The sequence below is a fragment of the Arvicanthis niloticus genome, chromosome 9 (assembly GCF_011762505.2).
Source record: "Arvicanthis niloticus isolate mArvNil1 chromosome 9, mArvNil1.pat.X, whole genome shotgun sequence".
Lineage (NCBI taxonomy): Eukaryota > Metazoa > Chordata > Mammalia > Rodentia > Muridae > Arvicanthis > Arvicanthis niloticus.
The window spans coordinates 9,884,648-9,900,966 of NC_047666.1; the positions used below are offsets into that span (position 1 = coordinate 9,884,648).

General features: G+C 38.8%; 1 pseudogene; it reads right to left on the bottom strand.

Annotated features, from left to right (window-relative positions):
• Window positions 1-5,570: 5,570 nt before the first annotated feature.
• On the bottom strand, window positions 5,571-5,906 carry LOC117714859 (immunoglobulin kappa variable 4-1 pseudogene; annotated as a pseudogene).
• Window positions 5,907-16,319: the final 10,413 nt, after the last annotated feature.

The window sequence follows — 16,319 nt, forward strand, 5'->3', positions numbered from 1 at the left end:
TAAAAAAAGATACAAATTAAAAAATGTAAAAAAGACTAGGACTATTAAAAGAAATATTTTTGCATATCAAAAAAGATATATCTGGGTTTTCATGATGTATTTCTTTTTTAAGAGGGCTGACATTTTATAAAAGATGTTGGATATTTACAACTTTTCTTTCCCCCCTTTTTTAATTGGATATAATATTTACATTTCAAATTTTACCCCCTTACCCCATTCCTCCCACCACCCAGGAGCTCCTTATCCCATCCCCCTTCTCCTGCTTCTATGAGGGTGTGCCCTCCCTACTCCCCACTCCTGCCTCCCTACTTTCAGATTACCCCCTCAGTGTTCAGCCTTCATGGGAACAAAGATCTCCTCTCCCACCTATGCCCAACAAGGCCATCCTCCCCTACATATACAGCTGGAGTCATGTGTCTCTCCATATGTTCTCCTAGGCTGGTGGTTTAGACCCTGGGGAGCTCTGGCTGGTTGGTATTGTTGTTCTCCTCATAGGACCACCAACCCTTTTAGCTCCTTCAGTCTTCTCTCTAACATCTCTATTGGGAATCCTTGATCAGATCAATGGTTTGCTGTGAGTATCTACCTCTGGGTATGTCAGACTCTGGAGGACCTCTAAGGAGCCCTATCAGGCTCTTGTCAGCATGCACTTCCTGTCATCCATATCAGCATCTAGTTTTGGTGTCTGCACATAGGATAAATACCCAGGTGAAATGGTCTCCAGACAGCCTCCCCTTCAGTTTCTGACCCATACTTTGTCTCCATATTTGCTCCCTTGGGTATTGTGTTACTCCTTCTAAATAAGACCTAGGCATCTATACTTGTTCTTCCTTCTTCATGAGCTTCATGTGGTCTGTAGTTGAATCTTTGTTGTTTCAAACTTTTGGGCTAGTCTCCGCTTATCAGTGAGTAAATACCATGTATGTTCTTTTGTGATTGGGTTACCTCACTCAAGATGATATTTTCTAGTTCCATGCATTTACCTAAGAATTTCTCGAATTCATTATTTTTAATAGCTCAGTAATATTCCATTGTGTAAATGTACCACATTTTTTATATCCATTCCTCAGTTGAAGGACATCTGGGTTCTTTCAAACTTCTGACTATTATAAATAAGGCTGCTATGAACATAGAGGAGACTATGTCCTTGTTATATGTTGGAGCATTTTCTGGGTATATGCAAAGGAGTTGTATAGCTGGATCCTCAGGTAGTACTATCTCCAATTTTCTGAGGAACCACCAGACTGATTTCCAGAGTGGTTGTACCAGCTTGCAACCCCACCAACAGTGGAGGAGTGTTCCTTTTTCTCCACATCCTTGCCAGCATCTACTATCACCTGAGTTTTTTATCTTAGCCATTCTGACTGGTTGTGTGGTGGTATCTCATGGTTGTTTTGATTTGCATTTTCCTGGTGACTAAGGATGTTGAGCATTTCTTAAGGTGATTCTCAGCCATTAGAGTTTCCTCAGATGAGAATTCTTAGTTTAGCTCTGTACCCCATTTTTAATAGGGTTATATGGTTGTCTGGAGTATAATTTCTTGAGTTCTTTGTATATCTTCGATATTAGCCCTCTATCGGATGTAGGATTGGTAATGATTTTTTCCCAATTTGTTGGTTGCTGTTTTGTTTTATTGACAGTGTCCTTTGTCCTATAGAATCTTTGCAATTTGATGAGGTCCCATTTGTCAATTCTTGATCTTAGAGCATAAGCCATTGGTATTCTGTTCAGAAACTGTTCCCCTGTGCCTAGGTATTTGAGGGTCTTCCCACCTTCACTTCTATTAGTTTCAGTGTATCTGGTTTTATGTGAAGTTATCAAAAAAGATAAGGAAGGACACTTCTTAATTGTCAAAGGAAAAATCTACCAAGAAGAACTCTCAATTCTGTACATCTTTGCTACAAATGCAAGGGTACCCACATTCATATAACAAACTTTAGCAAAGCTCAAAGCACACACTGAACCTCACACAATAATAGTTGGAGATTTCAAAACCCCATTGCCATCAATGGACACATCACGGAAACAGAAATTAACAGACATACACTGAAACTTAAAGAAGATTTAAAGCAAATGGATTTAACAGGTATCCACACAACATTTTTACCATAAAACAAAAGAACATACCTTTTTCTTGGCAGCTCATGATTGCTTCTCAAAAATTTCCCATATACTCCGTCACAAAAGAGGCCTCAACAGATACAATACAATGGGATTGAAATAATCCCATGCATCCTATCAGATCACCATGGACTAAGACTTTTCTTCAATAATGACAAAAACAATGGAAAGCCCACATACATGTGGAAACTGAAAAACACCTTATTCAATGACAACTTGGACAAGGAAGAAATAAAGAAATTAAAGACTTTTTAGAATTCAATAAAAATAAAGGCACAATATATCCAATCTTATGGGACACAATGAAAGCAGTGCTAAGAGGAAAATTCATAATAGCTCTGAGTACCCTTATAAAGAAATTGGAGTGACCATACACTAGTAGCTTAACAGCTCATTGGAAGGCTCTGGAAGAAAAAGAAGCAAATATACCCAATAGTAGTAGATGGCAGGAAATAATCAAACTCAGAACTAAAATCAACCAAGTAGAAACAAAATGAACTATACAAATAATCAAGAAAACCAGGAACTTGTTCTTTTAGAAAATCAACAAGATAGATAATCCTTTAGCAAGACTAACCAAAGCCCACAGAGACAATATCTAAATTAACAAAATCAGAAATTAAAAAGGAGACATAACAAAAAAAACTGAGGAAATTGGAAAAAAGACATTAGATCTTACTACAAAAGCCTATATTCAAAAAACTGGAAAATCTGAATGAAATAGACAATTTTCAGAATTATAAAAAGATAAATCCCTCATATTCAATCACCATAGTTTGTGGTAACTTGTTACAGAAGAAATAAAAAAATAATACTGTGGGTTTTTTTCTTTTTTTATTGGATATTTTATTTACACTTCAGATGCCATCCTCTTTCCCCATCCCCCCCCCTACACAACCCTTATCCCATGCCTCCTTTTCCTTTTTGCATTTATGCACTTTTTTAAAAATGTTAATCAAAGGATTTATAAGTTTGGTAATGCTCAATCAGAGGTATAACCCACTACCCAACCTAGATATATCAACTATCTTTGACTGGTGGAGATACATGATCATCTGCCTCCCTGTCTCCCCCCTCTTTCTCTCTCTAAACACTTAGCTTCTCCTCTCCTTCTTTTCCTCCTCTCCTTACTCCTTCTCTTCTGCTTAGTACCCCTTCCAACTTAGCTCCTCCTACATATCACTCTTCCTGTTAAAATAAAACTTTTCTCTCAAAATACAATTAGAGCATAATTATACCAATTTGTACCAGTGAGGTGCAAGATAGTCCTAATACCCAGTCCATCATTTTGTTGACTAACCAGAGCCTCTGTCATCCATCCTAACTAAAACATTTAGTTCTGAACCTGGCTTTTTTTCTTGGCTTTAGAATGAATGTCAGCTGAAAACCATCCACTCAAATCTTTTCTCTCAAGGTAAATAGCCAGGATTGGCTATGAGACTATAAGTTTTCAACCCCACCAGAAATCCAGAATGACTGTGTTAACTAAAATTGTGGGAAGCACAAAGCATAGCTTCTAAAACTTAGCCAATTTATAGAGACCTCTGAACACCTGGACACTCCCTATACTACAAAATTTTGGAGCATCTGTTCTTTTGCCTTCTGGCCCAGGATCATCTGACAGACCTTAGTGCTGCAGAATTATTAAGGACTGATTAATCTGTCTAGGCATATATAATCAGTTGACTATTCTGCAAGTGTGTCCTTTTCTAGACAGTAATTTGTCTGTAGATGGAAAGAGGCAATTCTTGTCTAGTGGCTGTCTCACCACAACTGGAGTAAGTCCAAAGATGCTCAATTTCTTCTTAGAATTCAATACAGGAAGCTGTCAGGAGCAAATAAGTCCCTAATCAAAATGAACATTAATACAGAAATGTTTGTCACGTCAATTCTGTGGGCTTCTGACGTTTTGAAAACCAACTATCCATGTAAGTTATTCTGGACTATTGTCTGTTCACTTGACTCAGCTATTTCTAAATAAAACATAGAAAACACCGTAACAATAAACTCCAAGCCATGAATTTGCTATAGTCCCTTAACTCACTGGCTAACCATCTCAAATCTGATAAAAATTTAAAGAAGGACAGTGTCTAAGCCTTGTATTTCTAAATGTGTTATAATGGCACAATGCCTATGAGAGTATCAAGATTCATCTCGTTTTTATATTAGTAAGCAGCTCGTACCAATGAAAACCTTAAAATTTGTAATCAAAGTAAATTGGTGCCATTTAAGAAATTATATCTTAATCTTGAAAATAATTGTACAAATTTCTACTAATAGGTTATGGCTATGCAATAAATCTTAGCTAATCCTCTCTATTCCCACAAAACAACTACTTTTCCCTAGAAAGACAGCCCAACATTTACCACCTTAGTCCCCAAGCCCAGGGAATAGGGGTGCTGACTCTTCATTAACTTCTTCAAATTGATTATGGGCATTGAGATATTGGGGGGGGAGTAAATTGATAAGCCTCTGATGCTGTGTCTTCACTGAATCCAGATGGAATTCCAGGACCTCAGAAGTTTGAGCAGGTCTCCTCAGCTTGCTTGATGAATAGATATACCCAGGCTGTGTATTCTGCAATATACAATTCTCAAAACAAATTTTAGTATCAAAATAATTTTTAAGAGGGATGACATTTTATTAAAGATGTTGGTTCTAACAGCTTTTCTTTTTTCCCTCTTTTATTGGATATAGTATTTACATTTCAAATTTTATCCCCTTACCCCATTCCCACCACCAACCAGGAGCCCCATATCTCCTCCTCCTCCTCCTGCTTCTATGAGGGTGTGCACCCACCTACCCCCCACTTCCCCCTCCCCACCCTCAGATTCCACCCCACACACTCAGTGTTCAGCCTTCATGGGACTAAAGATTTCCTCTCCCACCTATGCCCAACAAGGCCATCCTCCCCTACATATACAGCTGCAGTCATGTGTCCCTCCATATGTGCTCCTAGGCTGGTGGTTTAGACCCTGGGGAGCTCTGGCTGGTTTGTATTGTTGCTCTCCTCATGGGGCCACCAACCTTTTTTGTCTTTTTCAGTCTACTCTCTAACTTCTCCATTGGGAATCCTTGATCAGATTAATGCTTTGCTGTGAGTATCTGCCTCTGAGTATGTCAGACTCTGGGGGACCTCTAAGGAGAAAGCCTTGTCAGGCTGCTGTCATGATTCCCTTCCTGTCATCCATATCAGTGTCTATTTTTGGTGACTGCACCTGGGATGAATACCCAGGTGGAATGGTCTCCATACAACCTCTCCTTCAGATTCTGTTTTTTTTTCTACATTTTGGTGTATAGAATTTTTATACCAAAAGACATAAGAAGCATTGAACACATTCTTTTTTACTGCTATCTATAAAACTTTTTCTTCAGTATTTTAGGCATGCCAGCTTTGAAGCAGAAGGGGGAAGTGCGCATGCTTAGGGCTGTGTCCTGTACACATCTGTTTAAATGCTGAAGGAGGTTTGTGTAGGAGACTGAAGCACTGTGGGGGGAAGGCTGTTATAATGGTGTTGACAGTAATAAACTGCCAGGTCTTCAGCCTGCACACTGCTGATGGTCAGAGTGAAATCTGTCCCAGATCCACTGCCTGTGAAGCGATCAGGGGCCCCAGATGCTCTAGTGGATGCATAGTAGATCAGCAGTTTAGGAGACTGTCCTAGTTTTTGCTGGTACCAGGCCAAGTAGTTTCTTCCACTCCAATAAAGACTCTGACTGGACTTGCAGCTCATAGTGACCTTCTCTCCTGCTGACACAGCCAGGGAGGATGGAGACTGGGTCATCACAATGTCCCCACAGGTACCTGCAATAATGAATAGACAGTGGACACACATACATATACAAATATAGATTATAATAACAGTTGAAATTTGTCATTTAAATGTTCTTATAATGTCTTAATGTCAGAACATATTAAGTAAGAAATATTGCACACTGGCACATATTGCAAATTTCTTATATGAAGATGAAACTTTGAAAAAAATTTAATACATTAAATTTCTTACCAGATACCCAGAGCATCAGGAACATCAGGAACTGTGATTCCATCTTGCTCCTCCTGCCTGTCTGATGCAGTTCAGTCACAATGCAAAGACCTTGTTAATAAATTCTGAATATCTGGGCTGGGCTGGGCAGGAGGAAACCATGCAAAGCAGACAGGAAGTGAAAAACAAATGACTTGGCAGTGTGAGTGTGTGTGTGTGTGTGTGTGTGTGTGTGTGTGTGTGTGTGTGTACCTGGTGTCAATCAACAAGCAAAAATGTTGTCAGAGAAATCATGAGAAAACACTGAAACTGATTGGCCATTCATGGCCAACAGAAATCTGCTACAGGATCTAATATGTTTGAGTTAAAATCCAAGACATATTTAAATCAGGTGACTTTGTAAAAATTTTAGAAGACCAATCTCAGATTAACCATTCTAGATGATGTCCTGTCCAGCAGGACATTAAACCAGGGTCCGGGGAGATCACCTGAAAGAGAATGGGGGTGGGGGGAGTAGCAGGCTGAGATGCAAAGAAAACACAGCTTGTCTATAGGCTGATCAAACCATAATTTTTACTTTTTCACACACGGGCTATATACACAAAAAGGTAGGATGTGGGGAAGGAGATGATGCAGGAGCATAGGTGTTCAGGGGGAGTACAGATATCTTCCAGAATAGTGTGTCAGCTGGGTAAAGGTTCAGGAGACATAACACTATGACTCCAACTATGATTCACTTGTCCTAATCTAAGTTCGTACTATCTACCAAGGTCACCTATCTATAAGGTCTTTGACTAGAGCCTGGCAACTATCTATCAAAGCTGTTTGTTTACAATAGCTTCTAGCCATCTGTTCCAGTGTTTTTCCACAGAGACCAAGACTTTGTGCTAGCAGGCATGCATGTTAGGCCAACAGCTGTCTTCAGGCCTATGGCTGATTCCAGGCCTTTAGTATATAGACAGAGATGCCCCTGACAATATGAGATATGCTGAGAAAATCACAAGAACACAGGAAAAAAAAACAAAGTAAGAAAATTTTTCTATAAAAGATACTGATGGATAGGAAGGGAAAGAGGAAAGTCAAAAAGTATTGCAGCTAAATTTGTTCATTGTCTCCCATCTCAAAATCTACCCTTATAATGAGAATATTAACAGTGCCTCAGATACTAAGGCCCTGACTTCCAAAGTAAACATGGGACAGAGATGCAAAAAGAAACCAAAATTAGCTCTGTGGGAATGCTGGGGGACATTAGCTTAAGCCCAGGATCAGTAAAGCTTTAATCTCAAAGTAAAAACAAACCCAATGGAAACTGACAATCATGTTTCCCACAACTTCAGGGCTTCTAACTTTGGGGAAATGGTGGAGAATAAAATAAACTAGGTTTCTTCACCTTATCATGCTGGAAACCAGCAATACCAAAAGATTTATTCCACAAAAGCATATTCTAAAGAAGTCTAGAAATTAGCAGTATTAAAACTGGCTAAATATGGCCTTGCTCACTCTTCAAAAATTCTCCAGAAGGGGCACAGCCACCCTAAATCAAATAATGAATTTACAGAGACCAGTAGACTATAACATCAGAGATTGTTTACATCCAAAGAAAAAAATGTTTGAGTGTGAAGGAAGATTAATAGGCACGAAGTAACCACCTGAATTCAGGTTAGTGAATTATGACAGTATATATGAGGTGAATTATAAATCTAGTTTTATGTGTAACATATAAGAAACAGAATAGTAATCAAAATATCATGACAAAAGTCCCAGAACTGAAGAGACAGAAGCAAAAGAACAGTGAGATTACAGCCAGCCTTAGTTACATAAGTTCTAGGCCAGTCTAATCTATGCATGGAGACAAGGTTTTCAGATGTATATCATTAATCAACTGACTACAAGACAGCTCATGGTATTTGATATCCAAAGTAAATAATTCATCTGATATTAATGTGCTAACATGAAACCAGAATATTATTGAAATTAAATATGCATTTAATCAATATGCATTTTCTTTTGATTTGCACTAAATATATAATTTTATACATCAACTTTCCAAGTATCAAACATTAAATGATTTGTGATAAGCATATTCAAATGTCATCTATAAACCACTAACATACCAACATAACAGAGAGACAGCTTGTGGATTAAGGAAGCTCCCAATCAGCTTAAGGGGTTTGGAACCCCTTAGGAAGAACAACAATATCAACCAACCAGACTCCCCGCCCCCCAGAGCTCCCAGGGACTAAACCACCAACCAAAGAGTACACATGGAGTGACCCGTGGTCCCAGCTGCATATGTATCAGAGGATGGCCTTGTCAGGCATCAATGAGAGGAGAGGCCCTTGGTCCTATTAAGGCTATGAGCACCCTCATAGAGGCAAGGGATGGGGGAATGGGATAGGGGATTCCTGGAGGGAAAACTGGGAAAGGGAATAACATTTGAAATGTAAATACATAAAATATCCAATAAAAGACAGAAAGGAAGAAAGGAAAGAAGGAAGGAAGGAAGGAGGGAAGGAAGGAAGGAAAGAAAGAAAGAAAGAAAGAAAGAAAGAAAGAAAGAGACAGACAGACAGACAGACAGACAGAAAGAAAGAAAGAAAGAAAGAAAGAAAGAAAGAAAGAAAGAAAGAGAAGGCTCCCAATCTCTGGTTTTGGCAGGCCTGATGGTCCCTCAGACATTCAAAGATACAGGTAAAGCTGGTAAAGTCTCCTGATGGTGGCAGCCCACAGGGATTGCAAGTAAAGCTGGTTGTTCTGAGTGGCAGTAGGCTTCCAGGAATAGAGGCAGAGCTGGTAGTCACTGATGACTTCAGATTTCTGGATGTCCTGTTCGCAGCAGGCTTTCAGAGATGGAAACAAAGACAGTAGTCCCTGACAGCTGCAGGCCTCCAGGATTGCTGGTAGAGGTATGGAGCAGAAGATGAAACACAGGACAGGGCAGACCTCACAGTTGCTGGGCTTGTTGGAGAAGAGGGCAGGTGATTTGGACATGGGAAACTGACCTGGATATCCTGGAAGCAGGCAGAGCTGTGGACCAGGACATGAAGTGCAAAGAAGATAGAGGAAACTCCCTGCCGGGTTTTCCTGGAAAGGCCAACAGACAGGGATTTGGGTTTAGAGTCTTGCCTGGTAGTTTCTGATGGCTGCAGGTCTCCATGTTTGCTGGTGACTGTGTGGACCTGAAGATGGAGCACAGCAGGGAAAGGTCAGACCTCACAGCTGCTGGGCATGCTGGAGGACCCAGCAGGCCAAGATGGGGAGGCTAAAAGGGCATAGAGGGGAGCCTAGCATATCCTCTGAGAGGCTCCACCCAGCAGCTGACAAAAACAGATGCAGAGACCTACAACTAAACATTGTGAATATTGGTCCAATGAAATAGATGACCATACTGCATATGACTTTGAATTTCTTTCTCAAGTGAACTTCTTCCCTATTTATCTAAGACCCTCTGTATATCTTCTCAGGTCTACTCATAACATCCCATATATACTAATGGAAACATCTATTTGTTTTGACTTCTTCAAAAACCAGTCCAGTCTCTCCAAATCCTGAACTATAAAGCCTCTACCTGGCATTGCCAACAGGTTATATGGGGCAGTGGACCTGAGACAAATATCTCACTGATTATCAGCAGGGTGATGCTTGAGAATGTGGAAGTATATTTTTTCATTCAAGGTATATAAAAACTAAACATAAACTGACATTCATGAACAAAATGTACCCTGCTTAAGGAGGCCAAGATTCCACAGGTGCTGCACATCTCATAGGGGCCTGCACAATTTCTCTAAATCTATATAAAAGGATGAGGTTGGAGAACTCAAAGCAGCCAGTCATCTCTGAAGGCTCTTTGACAACTATTCCAAAATGCACAAAAGATATATTCCAAGATGCACACATTCATTCATAATCTATCAGCTTCAGCAGCTGTAATGGCATACTGGTAGAAAAAAATAATATGATTGGTTTCTATTTAATATTCTCATGTTTATTACTTTTTTGTATACATGCATGTCTAGGTGTAATATATGTGCCTGGTGCCTGCAGGAGCCATGTAAAGGAGTCAGAGGCTGTGAAACTGGAGTTATGAATCAATGTGTGCCACCATGTGTGTGCTGGGAATTGAATGTAGATCCTCTGGAAGGGCAACCAAACAATGCACTTGATCAATGAGACATCTCTTAAGTTCCACGAATGCCTTCTAACTCAATAATCATGATGGAGAATAAAGAAAATCAATGAAAAAGTAAACTTGTGTACTACTGAACACTGACATAGACTGGATGGAGGAGAATGTGTAAATGAACCCTAGTGTCTTCATCCCTCCACTGGCCCCTGTCTAACTGCTATATAGGGTCTCTTCAGATTCCACATTTCCACTATTGAGAATTTTGGTTAAGGACACCAACAAAGAGTCCTGGGAGTCTCCCTCATGCTAGGTCTCTGGGACTTTCTAAAGTTTACCCCTACACCCCACCTCCAGCAGCTGCATATTATCATCCATTCTCGTGGACCTCTCCTGTCTCCCCTAATTCCTGATTCTGACCTTTTCACCTTTCTATCTCCTCTCCCCCAGGTCTCTCCTTCCCTCTGCATCACATGATTATTTTATTCCTTCTTTTAAGTGAGATTGAAGCATCCTCACTTGGGCATTTCTTCTTCTTTAACTTCTTATGGTCTGTGGGTTGTACCATGGACATGCTGCATTATCAGTGAGTTCATACCATGTATGCCCTTTTGGCTCTGGCTGGGTTACATACTTGGAATGATATTTTCTAGTCCCATTCATTTGCCTGCAAAAGTCATAATGTCCTTATTTCTAATAGATAAATAGCATTCTATTGTGTAAATGAACCACATATTCTGTTACTGTTGCTATGATGTGCTTGCAGGAAGGAGCATAGCATGGCTGACCTTTGAGCAGCCTTACCAGCAACTGACAGAGACAGCAACTCATAGAGACAGTCCCAACTATTGGACTCAAGTCAGACACCCCTATGGTTGAATTAGGGGAAGGATTGAAGAAGCTGAAGGGGAGGCCAATCACAATGGAAGACCAGCAGTGTCAACTAACCCAGACCCCAGGAAGCTCACAGAATGAGCCACCAAACAGGCTGAATACACAGGCTGGTCTGATCACCCTGGCACATTTATAGCAGAGGACTGCCTAGTATGGCCTCAGTGGGCTCCTAATCCTCCAGAGACTTGAGGCCTCAGGGTAGGGGGAGGCCTGGTGAGGAAGAGAGCACCCTCTCAGAGGCAAGGGGAAAAAGGGAGATAAGAAGCTGGGGGGGGGACAAAAGGGGGGAACAACAATGGCTGGATTGCTTACAAATGAAGAAAGGAAGAAATAAAGAAAGAAGAAACAAAGAAATAAATAAATAAAGAAAGAACGAAAGAAACAAAGAAACAGAAAAAGGGTAGGAAGAAAAACAGCATATACCCAAATACATGCTTAAAACTCACTTTGGGATAAATGTGATAATGAAGCACCTTTCACAAAATACACTGAAATAATGACTTACAATCAAATTATAAATATATATTTTGTATAGTTTTTTCTATAAATAGTGCATTTGCTAAATAATAAATACTAGTAACTTTAATAATTAAATTTACTTGAATTGTTTGATCTAAAATAAATGGTTGTTTCTTTTCAGTTTACCTACGTTTTTGAACTGATAATTTATGAAAGCATAGATAATATACGATGCTATGAAATGTATGATATGGTATCAGCAGCAGCAGTTCTTGGAACAGATCACCAGCTGCTAAATATAGACTTCCTTTGAGCTTCTAATTGCTCCTCTCCCATTTTCAATCCCACAATCAAATGAATAACCATAATATAGTGCAATGTTGGTAGGATGTATAGATATTCTAGTGTCTAACAAAAATAGACTTTAAATGCAAAATAGTTAGAACAAATAAAGATGGGTACTTTTTGTGTGATAACAGATGAGTCCATCAAGAGAATATTACAAGTATAAAAAAATACAAAACCAACATAGGCATATCCAGTTACTTAAAACAATATGATGAGATCATAAACTACAGACTAACTCCAGCAAAGTGATACTGGATGACATGCATGTCCTACACTCACAGATAGACATGTCATCCAGAAAAAAAGTAACAAAGAAGCATTATATAATAATAGAATATAAAAGTACAGAGTATATTACATTATAAAACAAATGATTTGACATCTGTAGAACATTTCACCCAAATACTGAAAAAAATACATTCTTCTAGGCAGTTCATGGAACTTTTTCCAAAATTGATTGCATAGTAAGAAATAAAGGAAGTTTGAACAAACATGGAAAAATTGAAACGATACCCTCCATTTTGTCCGACCACTAGATATAAACAACAATAGAAGACTCATTAAGCACATAAATCCTTTTCAATTAAACAATACATTGTTGAATGACGTACGTGTTACTGAAGAAATGAAAGAAATAAAATAAATTTTACTCCACAAATTGGAGTCTAGGTCAATGCTGAACTATAATTGTCATCTAACTCTTATATTAACATACTATCTTTCCTATGTTCCTTCCTATAAAAAACAAAATAAATGTGTATGCCATAGTCATTGTAACTATTTAAATTCTAAGACAGAAAAAGGAAATAATATTATTAATTTATACCATAATTTTGATTTATAATTCTTGTCGACTGTTTTATGGGTTTCTGTTGTTATTGTTCATTTTTTCAAAGCAAAGAATATGGCTTATCATTGAGTTGTTAACCTGATATTCCTCAAAATTTTTGAGGTAGGCATTTAGTGCTATAAACTTTCCCCTTAGTCATGTCTTCATTGTGTGCCATAGATTCAGATATGGTATATCTTCATTTTAAATAAATTCTGAGACTTATTTTGATGCTAAAGTTTGTTGTTTTAAATACTAACTCACAAAATTACTATATTTTACTAAAATTGCTTTTAGTTTTAAAATTAAAATTTTATAATATTGAATTTCTTAACTAAATAAAATAATTGAAAATTAATATGATATTTTAATTTTGTGAATTACTTTTATATAATACACATACATACATGGGTAATTTCCTTTTGGTCTGATTACTGTAACTTATGTCCAAGTTTGAAAATTAAAAATCAGACTTAAAAAAAAATCATGTACACATCTAAGCAATAGAATCTTGAATGGATGAGAAACACTTGAAATATTAAACATCCCTAGCCTTCAGGGAAATGCAAATCAGACTATTTGAGATTCCATCTTACACCTGTGAGAATGGCTATTATCAAAGACACAAGTGACAGCTCATGCTGGAAAGAATAGGAAGCAAGAAGAAAAATCTTCCATTATTAATATGAGTGCAAACTTCTACAACAGCTATGAAAATCAGTATATTCCCTAAGAAAACTGGTAATCACGCTACCTCAAGATACATTGAGGTAACTTCACACAATGAACAATTGCTCAGATTTTTAAAAAAATAATAATAATAACATTATGAGATTTGCAGACAAATGTGTAAAATGTGCCATCTGGAGACCATTCCACCATCCCATGTACAGTCACCAAAGGTAGACGCTGATGTGGCTATCAGGAAGTGCATGCTGACAAGAGCCTGATAAAGCTGTCTCCTTAGAGGTCTGCCAGAGTCTGACATATTCAGAGGCAGATGCTCGTAGCTAACCACTGATCTGATCAAGGGCTTCCAATGGAGTTAGAGAGAAGACTGAAATAGCTGAAAGGGTTGGTGGCCCCATGAGGAGAGCAACAACACCAACCAACCAGAGCTCCCCAGAGTCTAATCCACCAGCCTAGGAGCACATAGGAAGGACCCATGAGTCCATCTGTATATGTAGGGGAGGATAGCCTTGTCAGGCATAGGTGAGAGAGGAGATCCTTGGTCCCATGAAGGCTGAACACTGAGTGGTGGGAATTCGAGGGTAGGGAGGTAGGAGTGGGTGGGTAGGTGGGGGCAAATCCTCATAGAAGCAGGAGGATGGGGGTGGGATAGGAGGTTCTTGGGTGGTGGGAGAAATGGGGTAAAGAGATAAAATCTGAAATGTAAATACAATATCCAATAAAAAATTTTAAAAAACAAAAAACATTAAAAAAACAAAAAGGAAAACTGGGAATTAAGCTACTTCAAGATACATTGTAGTAACTTTACACAATGAACAATTGCTCAGATTTTAAAAATTAATAATAATAGCATTATGAGATTTGAAGACAAATGTGTGAAAGTACAAAAACAAAAAATCTTCCTGAGTGATGTAGTCTACACCCAGATAAACAAGCATGGTATGTGTTCATTAATGTACAAATAGTCACTGTTAAGTAAAAGATAATTATACTAAAATTCAGAGTCAAAAAAGCTAAGTAACAAGGAAGGTTACTTAGGTTACAAGGAAGGACATATGCTTGAATCTATCTAAGAAGGGGGAAATAGAATATGTATTACATGTGGATTAGGGAAAGGTAGGTATGGGTATAGAAGCAATCAGTTGGGGGCTGTATGGAGCAAGAGAGTATTGTGGAAGTGACTGAAATTGGGGTCTATTGGGGGGGACAAAGTGGAAACATACTACAGCAGAAACTCCCTAGAATTTATGAAAATAATTCTAGTAAAAATGCATAGTAATGGCTGATATTGAGCCTAAATTGGCCATCTTCTATAATCAGGCAAGACATCCAGTGGTGGGACTGGGATACCAACACAACCACAAAACTTTGAACCACAACCTCTCCACCCTGCAAGTTGTGCTGGGGTTAACAATGTTACAAAACTTTTGCAAAAGTCCAACCAACGAATGATCCCATTCTAGGGGCCTGAGCCCATGCTTGACACTGACAGGGTGGCCAGGAACCAGAGGACGGACAACCGATTATCTGATGATAGAACCAAACACAACTGAAACAAGAAAATTTGATGAAATATTTACTAATGACATTCTGCTATACTCAGAGATAGGTCCAACCTAGATAGGTCCAACCTAATTGTCATCAGAAAGATGTCATCCAGGATCTTATGAGATTAAATGCAGAAACACAAAGCAAACACTAGACAGACCCAGGGGAGTTCTGTAAAAAAGGAAGAGAAAGGATAGTAGGACCCAATGGAGTCAAGGACACCATGAGAACAAGGCTCATAGAATCACCTAATTAGGGCTTATAAGACCTTACAGAGACTGAAGTGACATTCATGGAACTCTATAGGACAATGTATAAGCTACATCCTCTACATATACATAAGGTTTGTGTAGCTTGGTGTTCCTGTTGGAATCCTAGCAGTGAAAGAGGAGGATGTCCTTGTCTGACTCTTTTGCCTTGTCTTGTAACCATTTTCCTCCTACTGGATTGCTTCAGCCAGTGTGGTATGAAGGTGTATGCTCAGTCTTATAACATGTTATCTTATGTTCAGTTTATATCCATGTTCAGTTTTATGTTTGTTTGTTTGTTTGTTTCTTTGTATCTTTGGTTGTTTGGTTGATTGTTTTAAGGGAAACAGATGAGCAGTGAATCTTGAGAGGGATGATAGGGATGCTGGGAGAAAATGGTTAACATGTAACGTATGAGAGAAGAATGAAGAAGAAAAGAGGAGGAGGAGGAGGAGGAGGAGGAGGAGGAGGAGGAGGAGGAGGAGGAGGGAGAGGAAGAAAGTAGGGCTTGTCCCTTGCCCCTTCTGCTCTCTGGTTTTTTGCTACCATGACATCAGCAGAACTCTCCTGCCATGCACTTCCTCCATGAAAGCCAGCAACACCTTTGACCCACAGCAATGAAGACAAACTACCATGGACTGACACAATGAGATAAAATAAATGTTCCTTTCTTTAGGTGTTTTTCTAAGATAATCACTGTGTAGAAGCAACAAACTAGCACAGTCCACACAAACTAATGCTTTTCATCAAGTACACCTGACACATCTGTGTTTATCCTGTCTATACTGGAAGCAAGCATGAATATTGATGGAAGATATCTGCAGTTCTCAAACAACTGTTTTTTTTTAACCTAAAAAACTCCTGTTCCTGTTCCAACACTGTGATTCAAACTGATGCTCAAGGCTGGGTGTGGTGGCCCATACCATTGACCCCAGAGCTAAGGAAGAGACAGGTGGAATTTTGTGAAATCAAAATCCACTTGCCTGTTTCACAAGTGGTGATACATAACTCAAAACTGAATAACAAGAACAAAATGTTTTCAACTAATTTAACTTAATGAATGTTTGAGATTA